We start from the raw sequence: 14,747 nt of genomic DNA on the forward strand, positions 1-14,747 counted from the left end.
TCCATGCGGAACGAGATTATTTTCTCCCCAATTGATTGCATTTTCCATCGGATGCAAAATAATGCTTGAGAGCTTAAATATGGTGTAGTTCTTATTGACGTGGTAAAACCAGGGGGTGGGGCTGGACTGGATGGCACTCTGCAATCTTTTCCAGCCGTGTGTGATTCTGATCCCATCCGACTGCTATAGACAAGCCCTGATGACTTGGGCATCTCTTCCATGTCCTTAGGAATGGCTGTTATGTTTCTAGAAACAGGTTTCTTGGTCTAGTGATGAAAGACATGGGGACTCTAATCTGGCAAGCCGGGTTTGATTCCCCACTCCTTTGCATTCAGCCAGCTGGGGGACCTTGGACTGGTCACAGTCCTATTGGAGCAGTTCTCTCACAGCAGTTCTATCAGAACTTTATCAGCCCCACCTACCTACAGAGTAATTGTTGTGGGGTGAGGCAGGGAAAGTGATTTTAAGCTGCCCTGAGATGCCTTTGAGTAGTGAGAAGTGGGATATAAAAACCAACTCTTCTTCTTCTTCTATGATGTTCATTATTATTATTATTATTATTATTATTGTTGTTGTTGTTGTTGTTGTTGTTGTTGTTGTTGTTGTTGTTGTTATCGTTATTATTTCTTACCTGCCACTCTCAGCATGCCAGCTCATGGAGGGTTACAACATAAAATTCCCCCAACAATGTTGTTGCTGTTGTTAGGTGCGAAGTGGTGTCCAACCCATCGCGACCCCATGGACAATGATCCTCCAGGCCTTCTTGTCCTCTGCCATTCCCTGGAGTCCATTAAAGTTCACTCTGACTGCTTCAGTGTTTCCATCCAGCCACCTCATTCTCTGTCGTCCCCTTCTTCTTTTGCCCTCAATCGCGCCCAGCATTAGGCTCTTCTCCAGGGAGTCCTTCTTTCTCATGAGGTGGCCAAAGTATTTGAGTTTCATCTTCAGGATCTGGCCTTCTAAGGAGCAGTCAGGGCTGATCTTCTCTAGGACTGACCGGTTTGTTCGCCTCGCAGTCCAAGGGCCTCGCAAGAGTCTTCTCCAGCACCAGAGTTCAAAAGCCTCAATTCTTTGACGCTCGGCCTTCCTTATGGTCCAACTTCCACAGCCATACATTGCAACTGGGAATAGCAAAGCCTTGACTGCTTTAGGATGCTTTGGGCTGATCCTGCGTTGAGCAGGAGGTTGGACTACTTGGCCTGTATGGCCCCTTCCAACTCTATGATTCTGTGATTAGACGCACTTTTGTTGGCAACAATAAAACCCCATTAAAACAAAACAGAAAGTGTAGCAGTTCTCCATGGTGGGCAAAAGGTGTCCCTATCTAAGACAAGGAGATAATTTTTGTTCTTTTTCTTTTGCAAAAGATCCCTGCAAAAGAAATTTGCTACAATGAAAAATAATGACCCATGCTCCTATTGAGCATGCCTCAATTGGCAGTGGCTGATCAAGAAAGAGAGCTTGGGGTTACGGTGGACTGATGAATGAAAATGAACTTCGTGTACTGCTGTGCTGAAATCTCATGCCTCTGCATGTGTGCAGAGGGGAGGCAGTCCCTTTATGGTGTACAATCTGCTTTCCATGCAGAAGAGCCCTGGTTTAAATCCCAGCCTCCCCAGTTTCAAAGGATTCAAAGTGACATGAAAGATTTCCAGCTGAGATCCTGGAGAGCAACTGCCAATGACAGTATACAGTTCTGGCACATAATGTGATTTCCAATCCAAATCCTGGCCAAACTAGGAAGCTTTCAATTGTGATCTGTGCACAGAAAGAAGTAACAGAGGAGAGGGAGAATGCAAGCTTTGCAAACTAGCTTTCGTCCTGCCCATAAGCAGAAATTTGCTGTGACGCCCGAATGACTCACATTACAGGCTGTCACTCAGATATACACAGATCAAAGTGCACAAACGTTTGTACTTTGAATAAAACGTTGTTGGTCTTAAAAGTGACACCGGTCTCAGACTTCGTCTTGCTGCTTCAGCCCAACACGGTGACTCACCTGGACCTATCAGATATAAGCAGTTATTGGTATGGTTGACAAGAATACAGTGTCGTCCCCACCCACCCACCCCTTTGCACAAACCATTCGTATCTCTGCTGGCTAAATCTAGATATTTTTAAGTGCAGAAATTCAAACCCAGCACAGTATACGTTCTAAAGGCCAGTGATTATCAGGAAAGGAAGTGAAATTGGAGTGGCTTTTAGCCTAGTCTGATCTCATCAGATCCTGGACACTAAACAGGGCAAGCCCTGGTTACACCTGGATTGGAGACCACCAAGGAAATTCAAGGTTACTACACAGAGGTAAGTCCTTCCAAACCTCCCCTGAATGTCTCTTGCCTTGAAAACTTAATAAAGTATTTGTAAGTTGGCTGTGGCTTAGAATCCTAGAACCCTAGGGCTGGAAGGGACCATACAGGCCATACAGGCCAGTGATTCCACTGCTGAACTACTCTGCCTGTGATAAAATGTTCTCCCGATATCTAGCCGGTATGATTCTACATGTGGTTTAAACCTGTTAAACATAGTTGAAAGCCATGCGGTTGTCTGGCCGTATGGTACAGCAGTGTGAGGAATACCATCTTGGAGTGTGTCACACAGAAAGAAGAGGAGAGGTGTATTGTTTCCAAGCGGATATCGTAGAGCTGGGGAAAAGACAGAAAGGAGCTGCCCAGGTAATCCTGGGTTGCAGCACCTTCCCTGGGAAGAAAGAAACAAAAGCATGGGAGATTTTGAAAGTTAGCAAACAGAGGACTTGTGGAAGGGGAGAACATGCCAGAGGTTTACCAAAGTATGCATGGCATCGGGGCAAGGGGATAAGGAGAGCTTTTTTCCTCTTTACCCCCAAATCCTAGAACTCACAGACACAGAACTATAGTGATAGTAGGTTCAGGAGAGGGAAAAGCAAATATTTTTCACAATGCATAGATCACAGCACCAAAGAATAGAGTTCTGGAGAGTCATTGAGATGGTTTAAACAGGAATGTTCACAGTGGATAGATTCATCGCTGGCTGTTTGTTTGTTTGTTTACTTATGTATGTTTTAATCAATCATTAATCATTAATTAATTTGTTGTCAGCCCTATTTGGGGGAACACGGGGTGGATTACATTTTATAGTTCAATACAATACCCAAGTCAAAGTCAACATTAATTCGGATTAAAACAGCCACCCGAAAACATTTAGTTAAAAATCTTATACATTAAAAAAAAACAAACAAAATCAGCCAGAGTAGCCAAGGCGATGTCAAACCAGAGGATCAGAGCAAACCGCATCATGCAACGAAGGCAAGGCCAAAGAGCCAATTTCACACCTTTGACTCCAAGCCCAATCAGCCTTATAAGCTGCTACCAAGCCCTGGGAAGAAGAGAATAACACAGACACACAGTAAAATTAAAGAAAAGCGATCTTAACATCCTTGCCCCCAATATTCCCAGTTATTCCCAAATAGTGGCAGAATTTCTCAGGACCAATTTACGGGAATCTCAACAAATCCCAGATCCCACCCTAGACACCCAGATATATCCAAAAAGCATTAATAAGATCTTTTTCAGATAGATATTTGGACTGGAAATATCCAAATGCTTGTCCCTAGTTATGGGAAACTCGCCTATTAAAATGGCTTGCAATACAATTTAGAATAATTTGACAACTTAATATAAAGCCAGTTTTTTAAACTGTGCTGTGTCATCCATGAATGTGTCATCCAACCCTAGTTTTTTTTATTTTTTATTTAAAAAAAAAAAACATATAACCTGCAGACTCTTTAAGATAGCGATCCCCAACCTGTGGGCTGCGGACCACATGTGGTCCGTTGACTAATTGGAGGTGGGCCGCGAAGGACACCTTTCCCCCCCCCCGGCCCTTTACTTCATCCCCCCAGCCCTTTACAACACACTTTGGGTATCATTGTCTCCCATCACTCCCAGATGGGACTATCTCGCTGCAGAGAAACAATCTCAGGGTTCCCATTGATTTGTCATTGTCATGAGTTAAAATTTCCATGAAAATAAAATGTTCCTTATGTTCATTGTTGTGGCGTGTCTGTGTCTTATTTTGAAGGGATGTTTAAACGTTACCATAGCGATCAGAGAGCGTTAGGGCAGTGGTTGAGAGTAGAGGAGTAAACTACCCCCCCTCCCCACCGGGCCTCAGTAAAATTGTCAAGCGTTGAGTGGTCCCCGGTGATAAAAAGGTTGGGGACCACTGCTTTAAGAGACAATGAAGACCAAAAGCAGGGAAGAACTCGATTCCGTATACAGATGCGAATTAACCAGCCAATTACTTGGTTGCTGGCTTTCAGCACAACACATAATGATGGAGGAAGGGCATGTTTTCCCATTTAATCTCACTGCTCCCAAGTTTTAATTTGGCGTGATTAAAAGGGGGACAAAATAGGAGGGAACAGTTTCCGAGCCCCATCCTACTCAAGAGCGTGTGGCTGCCCATCCCATTCTTCTTAGCCTTGCTAATGATCAATAACTCATTAGCTGACACCACTTTGCCTTCAGCATACCTTATAATTAATATCACCAGAATGGGGAGCCTCCACACTCGCTCATTAACAGCAGCAAGTTCTCTGAGTCGCAGAAGCCAACAGAGGGAGTCAACTTCTGGAACAATTTGCAAAAGGTTGAATTCTCCTACTGCTGTTCGTACTGAAAGCAGAAGAAGAAGAGTTGGGTTTTATACCCTGCTTTTCATTCCCACAAAGAGCCTCAAAGCAGCTTGCAATCGCCTTCCCTTCCTTACCCCACAACAGACACCCTGTGAGGGAGGTGGGGCTGAGAAAGCTCTGGCAGGTCTGGTCTGTGAAAACAGCTCTAAAGAGAACTGTGACTAGCCCAAGGTCATCCAGCATGCAGAGGAGCAGGGAATCAAACCCAGCTCTCCAGATTAGAGGCCGCCACTTTTAACCACCACACCGAGGGTGTGAGAGAGCATCACAACCTGAATCCACCCCTTCCAAGGTTCTTCTATAGAGCAAAAGGGTATCAGGAGCTCCAACTCTGTATGGGCATTTATTTATTTCAAAGATTTAGACCCACGTCATAGAATCGTAGAATCATAGAATCATAGAATCATAGAATCATAGAATCATAGAATCATAGAGTTGGAAGGGGCCATACAGGCCATCTAGTCCAACCCCCTGTTCAACGCAGGATCAGCCCAGCATCCTAAAGCATCCAAGAAAAGTGTGTATCCAACCTTTGATTGAAGACTGCCAGTGAGGGGGAGCTCACCACCTCCTTAGGCAGCCTATTCCACTGCTGAACTACTCTGACTGTGAAAAATTTTTTTCCTGATATCTAGCCTATATCGTTGTACTTGTAGTTTAAACACATTACTGTGTGTCCTCTCCTCTGCAGCCAATGGGAACAGCATCCTGCCCTCCTCCAAATGACAACCTTTCAAATACTTAGAGGGCTATCATGTCCCCTCTCAACCTCCTTTTCTCCATTTGGTATTCAAAATGGATCACAACATAAAACAATCCACATTTTCAGTACAGAATAATAAGGAATAAAAACAACACCCATACCTAAACTGATATTTGACAACCAGCACTTTCTCCTAAAATAATGTTGCCCAATTAACATCCAAGTTGGGTTGCTAGGCCAACTTGCAGGAGGAGCTTAGAGAGTGAGAACACAGGTGTGTTGTGTTCTTGTGGCAAAAAATTGTAAGTGACATCAGGTCAGTCTAGGAATCACCATAAACTCTATGGTGATTCCATACAGCTTCTACCAATCACTGGAGCAATGTGGTCTCACCTATAGGTTTCCCTGGAAGTGACATCACACTGCATGTGAGATCCGTGGGTTCAGAGGCCAGGGCACTGAGAGTTCATAAAGTCATAGAACCATAGAGTTGGAAGGGCTCTCCAGGGTCATGTAGTTCATGCAGGAACCCACAACTACCTGCCTACCCACAGTGACCCCAATTTCATGCCCAAGTGATCCCTCCACCAAAATTCTCAAGAATCCAGGCCGGTTCATTTCAGCTCTTTATTGTGATCTCATTTCCAAGGTACAAGAGGCAAAACTGAACACAAGAACCCACCAAAACCCCAACTTATATACATGCACAAACTAAGGTGATCTTTCTGCCACGGTGTGCTATAGGTCAGTTTAAATTGACTGGATCCTGCAGTCAGGATCTAGCCACACGTTGGCAGCCATAATTGCAGAGTTCCAATCTTGCCTTGGACTTCAAGATCGGTCCCTTAGCACAGTGGTCCCCAACCTTTTTATCACCGGGGACCGGTCAATGCTTGACCATTTTCCTGAGGCCCAGGGGGGTATTCTTTTGCCAAGGGACGGCGCCGCCTAAGCCCCTGCTCCACTTGCTTTCCCACCAGCACCCCTGACTTCCTGCCACCCACTGGGGGGTGCAGCCAGCAGCAGCTGTGCAGTGCCACGCCGAGGGGGAGCCCCAGCCATGGCGGCCGCTGGAGAGCACCAAAGGTGAGCTGGCAGCAGAGTGGCAGGGCAGCCCCCGAGGCAGCAGCCAGGGAGGAGGATGAGGAGGAGGAGCCAAGGAGGAGGACGAGGAGGAGCCGTGGCCCAGTACCGACTGATTCACAGACCGGTACCAGTCACAGGACCGGGGGTTGAGGACAGCTGCCTTAGCAGGTCTATAGACCCAACAATGACATCATGAGGTTGAGGTCAAAATGTGCAACAGAACATCTCCTCTCCTCTCCTCTCCTCTCCTCTCCTCTCCTCTCCTCTCCTCTCCTCTCCTCTCCTCTCCTCTCCTCTCCTCTCCTCTCCTCTCCTCTCCTCATTTCTGCCAAGGGAAACTAGAATTGGAAACACCAATTTAAATGATGGAGCTCAATGCCGATCTGTTATTAATAACCACGACTGGTCGATGCATTGTTTTTATGATCATGTTTTATGATTTGTGCAAATGTTATGTTGTAAGCTGCCTTGAGGTGTGCAGGGAGGGGCGGCTTAGAAATTAATTAAATAATAAAAAGTATAGGATGCTGGAGTTTTTAATTCACACACACAGACACACACTGTTCACTGACACAGTGGTAGGCCTGATGTCCCTAATCTGAGCTCATCTGCATCCTTCATACCTACACCATTATATAACCCCACAAATCCTCTGGAAGTTTAATATCCCATGCAGGTTGACCCTGATTTTTTTGATTCGCCTGCAGTCTAAATGCGTTGCCAGGCATGCTCCAGAGACCTCTGCTCTTAAAAGGTACAAGAAACCTAAAAGATGTGAAACCTCCAAAAAGCAATTCCAGAAGAAATGGAAAGCGACCAGAGCTTTGAACCCAATTGGATCCTGAAATCCCACAGTGAGCTTTCTTGGATTCACAGCCAAATCATTAATCTAAACCCATCGTTAATCTAAGCCTTTCGGAGCACCGGCTCCATGTCGCTGTCATTAGAACAGCGCAAGAAATGCTCTTACATTGCCCAATTAACCTTGATAAAAACGCCCTGCAAAATCCACCAACTCAGTGACTCCCTCCCCCCCCCACACACACACACACAAGCATTTTTATCGTCTCCGCTCCAGTGTGCATTTCCCCCTCGCCCATCACTTTGAACTGTGACAGATTCCCTTTGGTCTCTCATTAATCTGCCGGTCTGTTTGCTTAATCATTTCCTGCCTGTTGGGGGAGGCGGGGGGGGGGGGAAGCACCAGTCCTGACAGTTGTTTTAGGTCCATTTCTAATGGCAAGCCTAATAGGCACGAGTGAGGCCGTGATGGAGAGCACAGCAGGGTGACAAACGGCAGACAGGGTGCCAACGTGGCAATGCTGATGAGCAATTAGCCGCAGCTCTCTTTCAATCAAGCAGTGGAAGGGCGAATCTCAGGTTGAATGGGGAGCTCCCGGGGACGGCTGAGACAATTGACCGTGGGGAGCTCCGAAGGGAACAGGAAGATGGGCTGGGAGCTTGGTTTTCAGGATGCTTCTATATAGCCAGCTTGGTGTAGTGCAGGGGGGGGTGTGGCAAAAGCTGGCTCTCCAGAGGTCCATGGACTACAATTCCCATGAGCCCCTGCCAGCATGGTGCTAGGTCACCTTGGGCCAGTCAGAGCCATCTCAGAGCTCCCTCAGCCCTACCATCTCACAGGATGTCTGTTGCAGGGAGAGGATGTATTCAGTGATATCTTCTGTTGGGTCTCTCCTGGTTAGATCATCACTGGGTTAGACCATCGCCTGGTAGTAGACTGCTGGCACCCATGGAGTACTCCCATGATGCACTGAGAGGGAGCTAGTTGATCTGCAGGTGGGGCAGGATAGGTCTTTGCCACCGGGATATATCATTTTAAAGGGAGGATTAATAATATTACTGTATTTTATGTGGGGTTTTATTATTATGTAACCCGCAGCAAGATGGCTATGATGATAGGTTGGATACACACTTTTCTTGGATGCTTTAGGGTGCTTAGGGCTGATCCTGCGTAGAGCAGGGGGTTGGACTAGATGGCCTGTATGGCCCCTTCCAACTCTATGATTCTATGATTCTATAGCGGCGGGTAATAAATCTTATCATCATCATCATTATCTCCGGATCTCCCTCTGTTTGAGTTTGGCATGTGTCATCATTCCAGCCAGGAAAGAGATAAACTGCTGTTTTGTTGTTTAGCTCATTAGCCTAGGGCCTGGTAGGCATAGAGTAGAAATTTCCAGCCAGGAAAGGGAAGTCCTATTCATCATGAGATCCTTTTAGGGTTCACCATTGGGTGATCAGTGCATTGGGCACTGATAGCATGAGTTTGGTCATGTGCACAGGTGCAATTTCCAGTGTCTTTGTTCTTGCTCATGGTCTCCAAGAAGAAGTCAACATGGTCTGGGATTAGCTAGCCAGGATGTTATTTTCTTCTATCCTTCAGGTAACCCTTCCTGAAGTTCTCTTTGTAAACTCTTTTATAGAAGTCAACGCACATGTCTTCCATGATCATTTATGTGCACCCCAACACCTTCCCATCCACAAACTCCATCCTCACCAAATATTGCTCTCAGATCTCTACGTATCTTGCAAGGTGCAGATAGAGCTCCCTTCCTGCTCTGAAGCCACCCCCAGATAGAGTCACCAACTTCCAAGGAGGGACCTGGAGATCTCCTGGAATTATCACTGATCTCCAGACTACAGATATCTGTTCCCATGTCTGCTTTGAAGGACAGACCTGGGTGGACCAGTCCCACAGGGCCCTGATCTCTTTCAGCAGAGCATTCCACCAGGGGGAGGGGGCCAAGGCTGCAAAGGCCCTGGTGCTGCTCGAAGCCAATATCACCTCCTGCGGTGTTGGAGGAGAAGGTTACGGAGATCACGGACTGCCAAAAAAGTCAAATAAGCGGACTTTAGATCAAATGCAGACGGAAGTCTCCCTAGAACAACTAAACAAAGGCTATTGCATTTTGATCGCATTTGGAGAAGAGTCACTGGGAAAGAGAATTATGGTGAGGAAAGTGGAAGGCAGCAGGAAAATAGAAAGACCCAACATGAGACGGATGGACTCAATCAAGGAAGCCGCAGTTGTCAATCTGCATGACCTGAGTGAGACTTTTAATAATAAGCCGTTTTGGAGGTCATTTTGTTGGTCAAACTGCCATAAGTCAGAGGCGACCGGATGGCCCTTCACACAGGTCCGTGATTGCTGCAAGATTTCACCCGCTTGCACAGAAGCCGACAAAATGATGCCCTGCTGCCCCAGGAGATCCGATTAGGTCCTGTCCTTTTGGGACAATGGCGGATGATCTCATTAGAGAGCAGCGAGGAAACAAACATGTCACACATAAGAGGACGCTTTCTTCTCTCGTCTCCGTGCAAAGAGCCATAACCGCGGAAGCCCAAATTGAGATGGCTCCGGCAGAAGCCAAAATAATGAGCTTTGAAACGACCGGCACAGAGAGGAGACCCTCTGCCAGAAGGGAAAACAACAGACCAACCAGAGACCGGACTTCAGAGACAGATCTGCCTTCGTCTCTTGGCAGGGGGGGGGGGGGAGACTTCAATGCAGAAACAAGCTTATAGGGGGGAAGTGAGCAAACAGCCACAAATCCAGCGAGTTCAAAGTTCGGCAGAAACAGGCTTCCTTAATGGCTCCGCACAACATCCAGCTAGCGCCACGAGACGTCCAGTGCAATTACTGCCAAAAAAGGCTAGGTGCGTTGCTACAAAAGAGTCTTGCGGGACCTTAGAAAGGAACATGCCCATGATGGAAGCTTTCAATGGGCTACAGTCCAGTCCATCAAAAGCAAGATAATTTGATTTCGGTTGATGTAGGCAGAGCCAAGATAAGGACTCCTGGAGACCATAGCACCAGACCTGGTTTAAGGATTTGAAGGCCTGAATAGAGCACAGCTGTGGTAGGAGCAACCAGACTGAGGGCAGAGGTGGAAGGGGGTGTCACTCTGAGCGTCCTTAAAGACCTCCATCAGCCAAGCTCGCTTTTTAAGAAAGCCCCTTGCTAAGTGTGTGTTGGAAGGGGGGGGCTCTGACTCATCTGCTGCTGCCTCCTTTGCGATCCCGGCCAGGAGTGGGGAGGCAGTGGAGGCAACATGAGTGCAGGGCATAGAGCAGTGGTGGCAGCATGGTGGCAGCAGGCAAGAAAGGGACTGGGCATGGATGGAGGAGGACAAAGTGGGCTTTTTCTTCTTGGAAGGGACCTCATGGATCATCTAGTCCAACCCCTCCTGCACTATGCAGGACACTCACAACCCTATCGCTCATCCACTGTAACCTGCCACCCCCTTGAACCTTGACAGAATCAGCCTCTCTGTGAGATGTCTATCCAGCCTCTGTTTTAAAATTTCCAAAGATGGAGAACCCACCACCTCCTGAGGAAGCCTGTTCCACTGAGAAACTGCACTAACTGTCACGAACTTCTTCCAGAGGTTTCAATGGAATTTCTTTTGAATTAATTTCATTCCATGGGTTCTGGTCCGTTCCTCCGGGGCAAGAGAGAACAACTGTGCTCCATCCTCAATATGGCAGCTTTTTAATACTTGAAGATGGCTATCAGATCCCCTCTCAGTTGTCTCCTCTCCAGGCTAAGCAAACCAAGTTCCCCCAACCTTTCTTCATGTGTCTTGGTCTCCAAACCCCTCACCACCTATGTTGCCCTCCTCTGGACACGCTCCAGTTTGTCTACATCCTTCTTCAACTGGGGTGTTCCTTCCGAAAATGGCATGATGCAGGAATTTAAAAGCAGACTTTCAAAAAGAGTTTGTTTTGACCCCTTGTCCCCTCCATACAATATTCAAAAAGCAAAAGCGATTAGTTTTAATTCCACATGTTCAGGAGGTGAGTCATTCTGGACTTGAAAAATGCAACTTCATAGCAGAGGCCAGGGTCTGTGATTTCATCTGTTTTATACTAACAGGAAGGCTGTGGCAATACTTATGTTTAATTTTGAATAAGGACCCCGAGATACCTTTAAATAGAGCAACTGTTATTTAGAAGTGGGTTTCTTTTTAGTTGCTCAGCAACTTGATGGGGAGGAGTGATGTACTGCTGGAGGGCTTTTATTTTTTGCAGCTGTAAGAAACTTGAACATCATTATTTTTTTGTTTAAAGCACAACATTATTTGAAGCCAGGAAATGAGGCTACAAAACAAAGTAGGAGGGAAGGAGGGAAATGATCATTTTGGGGGGTAGATTTTAGTTCATTTGGCAGCAGTAGAAAATAATCTCATAAAAGCTCCGGATACAGGCAGTCATCTTGAATTTAGGGTTGCCAGCCAAATGAAGGGGAAAATCAGCCTGTTTTGGATTTACTTTGGAATTGTGTTTATTTTGCAACAAGCTTTTTCAACCAGGGTTCCATGAAATCCTGGGGTTTCTTGATGGCCCTGGAAGGGTTTCCCGAATGGGGAGTTAATAAAATTTTAATATATATTTTAAATTTGTTAAACTTGTATCAGGATGATATGACCATGTATGGTCCTGTTGACTTGCCCCTTCCCCAAAATGGCTAATGATGGGCCTGAAGGTTGTGAGAAGGGGAGGGGCCCCAAATGGTCACGTACATGGCTATGCTTCCCAACCATATTCTGCATGATCATGGCCCTTCTACAGTTTCTTGAAGGCTGAAGAATATTTCAGGGGTTTCTCAATTGTAAAAAAAAGTTGAAAAAGGCTTTTTTACAGGGAGATGAACTAGGAGCTACAGTATGAGGCCCCAAGGTTAGAACCATATTGTCGGTCCTGAGCCTTCGGGGAGGGCAGTATATAAATGTGAGTGAATGAATGAATGAATGAATGAATGAATGAATGAATGAATGAATGAATGAATGAATGAATGAATAAATAAATAAATAAATAAATAAATAAATAAATAAATAAATAAATAAAAAGTCCATCTGAATTTAACAGCTCTTCTGGGTCAGACCAGTGGTCCATCTAGCCCACCATTTTGCTTCAGACAATGGCCAGCCAGTTGCCCTGGAGAGCCAACAAACTCTGATGTTGCCCCCTAGCTAGGGTTGATGACTCTGCATTGAGAACTTCCTATAATTTGAGGGTCTGGACTCGGAAGGGTGGAGTTTGGAAAGGGGAGAGATCTCAGCAAAGATGTGATACCATGGAGAACACCCCCCTGAAGCAGCCATTTTTATCCAGGGCAACTGATCACTATGTCCAGAAACCAGTTACAATTCTAAGAAAATCTCAGAATCATATGAAAGCTGGCAGCCCTACTCCTAACTACTCAGCCTGGAGAAAAGGAGGTTGAGAGGGGACATGATAGCCCTCTTTAATTATTTGAAAGGTTGTCATTTGGAAGAGGGCAGGATGCTGTTCCCATTGGCTGCAGAGGAGAGAACACGCAGTAATGGGTTCAAACTACAAGTACAACGATATAGGCTAGATATCAGGGGGGGAAATTTCACAATCAGAGTAGTTCAGCAGTGGAATAGGCTGCCTAAGGAGGTGGTGAGCTCCCCCTCACTGGCAGTCTTCAAGCAAAGGTTGGATACACACTTTTCTTGGATGCTTTAGGATGCTTAGAGCTGATCCTGCGTTGAGCAGGGGGTTGGACTAGATGGCCTGTATGGCCCCTTCCAACTCTATGATTTCTATGATTCTATGCTTTGGGCTGATCCTGCGTTGAGCAGGGGGTTGGACTAGATGGCCTGTATGGCCCCTTCCAACTCTATGATTCTATGATTCTAACACCAGTACTCTGAGGTCTGTTGCCTTTATATGTGTTGGTTCCCTTTAATCCCCTTAGGCAGTGTGTAGCTCTGGATGGATCTTTGCTCCATAAGAACCTGCGGGCAAACAGAACACCAATTGACAAGGAAAGCTATGTGCATTCCTGCTTCAAGTGCCTCCCTGCTAGGAGCTGACACCAAAAGTTGGAAGTTGCCTCACTGAACTGGAATATAACCAGTTAAAGGTAAAGGTCAAGGTATCCCCTGTGCAAGCACCGAGTCATGCCTGACCCTTGGGGTGACGCCCTCTAGCGTTTTCATGGCAGACTCGGTACGGGGTGGTTTGCCAGTGCCTTCTCTAGTCATTACCGTTTACCCCCCAGCAAGCAAGCTGGGTACTCATTTTACCGACCTCGGAAGGATGGAAGGCTGAGTCAACCTTGAGCCGGCTGCTGGGATTGAACTCCCAACCTCATGGGCAGAGCTTTCAGGCGGCTGCCTTACCACTCTGCGCCACAAGAGGCTCTTATAACCAGTTAGGCTCTCCTATTTTTCCACTAGGGTCTTTTTCAGCACACTGAATTTTCATCACACCGAATATTCCGCAGTCACAGCAGTTGGTTGATGCTCGTTCTAAACCCATTTCACAGAAATAGCATTTAACAGATCAATCATATAAAGCGGGTATAATTCTACAGGGGTGTCACAAAAGGTACAAAAAGAATCTTCTGCGAAGACAAAGGAAATGAGCCAAACACTCCGCGAAATGACGAAATGCAAAGGGCCACATGGGCTTAGCCCAAATCCCTGTTGAAAGCTGAAATAGACGGCTGATGCCAACTGAAAAAACAACAACAAAACCCCAAAAGCACACAGCCCGCTCCTGAGTTTTGCTTTCGTATTCACAACTCTTTCGTGCAGCTTTGATGTTAACACCCTAATAGAAAAGCGTGATACAAGTTGAACGAATGTTATGGACTTGGATAAAGACAGGAAGCTTTCCCCCTTCCCCTCCAGCTAAATGACAGTTTGAGGGAGATCAACGTGTGGGCAAAGCGTAACCTCTCCGACGTACCACAGCCCCAACCTAAATCTTCTCCCGGTCTGATAAACCCAACCCAAAACTGAAATAGATCTGAATACAAGCCACTGGGTAACCCGCTGTTTGGCCATAAGCTCACCTTTAATCCCATTTTAACAAGAAAGCTGTGGTTCAAGGGGGTAAATGAGGGGCATTTTTTCTTCTCTGTTTTGAAAACGATCAGCAGACAGGGAAGTGGAATCGGAGAAGGCATAACCCTGAGCCGATAATGACCAGAGAGGGATTAAAATTCAGCCTCCATTTCCTGGAAGAGAAAGGAGAGGGGGGGGGGGCATCTTTCGGCTGGTCTCCCAGCCTGTACACAATATGAGTTGGCATTAAAAATCCATAGCAGACTCACTGTCTGATGATGAAGCATCTTGGGCAAGAGAAAATATCCTGCTGCCTTCTCCGTGAGAGGCAGAATGTGCCTGGCTTTCACATTAGCTCTCCATTCCTGAAGAAAGGAGAGGAGGGAGGGATTGTTCAGCAGCCTCCGAGCTGTCATCTCCAATGAGGGATATCCTTGTC

General features: G+C 46.3%; 1 long non-coding RNA gene across 1 annotated transcript in view; it reads right to left on the reverse strand.

Annotated features, from left to right (window-relative positions):
* Nucleotides 1–3,086: 3,086 nt before the first annotated feature.
* LOC143841723 (uncharacterized) overlaps nucleotides 3,087–14,747 on the reverse strand; it is a 138,049-nt gene continuing 126,388 nt past the window's right edge. Inside the window, exons 3-4 of the long non-coding RNA XR_013232759.1 lie at nucleotides 4,517–4,658; nucleotides 3,087–3,357 (exon numbers count right to left, since the gene is read on the reverse strand). This is a non-coding gene — a long non-coding RNA (uncharacterized LOC143841723). The remainder of the gene's footprint in view (nucleotides 3,358–4,516; nucleotides 4,659–14,747) is intronic.

This window comes from Paroedura picta, chromosome 7 (assembly GCF_049243985.1).
Source record: "Paroedura picta isolate Pp20150507F chromosome 7, Ppicta_v3.0, whole genome shotgun sequence".
Classification (NCBI taxonomy): domain Eukaryota; kingdom Metazoa; phylum Chordata; class Lepidosauria; order Squamata; family Gekkonidae; genus Paroedura; species Paroedura picta.